Raw genomic sequence first — 1502 nt, forward strand, 5'->3', positions numbered from 1 at the left:
TTGACTCCGACAAACCATTTTCCCTTTTTGCAGACTTGCTTTTGCATCCTAATTTCGAGGGGTGCAACAAACATTAGTAAAATACTGTGTTTGATTACTGCAGCGCTGTGCAGCAACGCCGAGCCCACACATCACAACATTCGGAGAAGGATACTGTGGTCACTTCTCAAATTTCAACAAGATGGTAATTGAAAAAAATTAGAGGCACCTGAACCATCTCCCCGTCAGGGAATCGAACCCTGGTCTTCCGCGTGACAGGCACAGATACTGTCCACTATACTAACGAGGACTGCTTGCCATGATGTTTTCCTGGGGACAAGCAAACAGTCTTGGCTTTTGCCTGCCACACCGCAACCAAAGTGTTGCGATTTCATATTTCTGCTTTCTCATAATGCCCACGAATTGATCCTCCTAAAGCACGGATTGAGGGTAGTGTGGCCGAGCGGTCTAAGGCGCTGGATTAAGGCTCCAGTCTCTCGGGAGGCGTGGGTTCAAATCCCACCACTGCCATTTTTGCTGGTAACGCACTTGTATCTTCCCTGACTGAGGCAATGAGACCCTGGGCCTCATTTAGAAAGCTTGCAAAAATAGGGCCAAAACGTTAGCTTTGGAGTTTTCCATGCCAGGTATGCAATAAAAAAAACACAACCAGCACAGACTTAAGGCCCGCCAGCAGCGTCCGGTAAAGCTAAAAGGTGGTCGAGGCTGTATGTTTATCAACATGTTGTTTGAAGATCTCCGCCCCTACTTAAGACATTCAGGCCACTTTTATCTGTTTCTGTATTTGGATTACACCGCAGTGATAGGATGTATCACTGGCCGGCACGGAGCGATTTGCAGGAGGGAGTTGGCCTTTCTGGTGACATTGTGTGGAAACAACAACCTTATCCTCAACACGGACTACACTAAGAAGACAAAAGAACACACGAGGAAGGAACGTCTGTTCGTTTTTGTTACTATTGTACAATTTTTCCACATCCAAGTCCAACTTCATGCAGCAGTTTCCAAGACACAAAAGTTACCCCGGTTCAAAGAAGACAATTCGCATTTCTGACATGGTACATGAATGCAATGGGTGCTTCACACATTTGTCAAGAAACCATGCAGGAGACCAGTGTCTGAGCCAGTGATCAACTCCCTGGTGGTCTATTGGCTAGGATTCGGCGCTTTCACTGCCGCGGCCCGGGTTCGATTCCCGGTCAGGGAAAGCTATCCAACCCTTTCTCAGAGCAGGAAATTTATAATAAACTTATGTGACTTCCATGTTTTATGCTCATGATATACAAATCATTATCGTTGACATTTTCCATAAAGGCAACGTGGACATTGCTCAAATTTGGCCAAAAAAATGTGCCTGAGATTCTCAGCTTTCCTCTTCTTGTCTTCTTCGAGTTCCACTGCACGACACCTTTCCAGTTCTCCACACACAACCTTGCCTAGTCAATGACGGCATCCAGATCTTGTTGGTTGCATTGCACAGGCAGGAGAGAGCAGACTAACAA

General features: G+C 46.2%; 2 non-coding genes across 2 annotated transcripts; both read left to right on the forward strand.

Moving 5' to 3' along the window:
* Positions 1-428: 428 nt before the first annotated feature.
* On the forward strand, positions 429-510 carry trnal-aag (transfer RNA leucine (anticodon AAG)). The gene has a single exon. It is a non-coding gene; the product is annotated as a tRNA-Leu (tRNA).
* Positions 511-1135: 625 nt separating this feature from the next.
* trnae-uuc (transfer RNA glutamic acid (anticodon UUC)) lies at positions 1136-1207 on the forward strand. The gene has a single exon. It is a non-coding gene; the product is annotated as a tRNA-Glu (tRNA).
* The last annotated feature ends 295 nt before the right edge of the window (positions 1208-1502 follow it).

Source organism: Nerophis lumbriciformis, linkage group LG03 (assembly GCF_033978685.3).
Source record: "Nerophis lumbriciformis linkage group LG03, RoL_Nlum_v2.1, whole genome shotgun sequence".
NCBI classification, from domain to species: Eukaryota; Metazoa; Chordata; class Actinopteri; order Syngnathiformes; family Syngnathidae; genus Nerophis; species Nerophis lumbriciformis.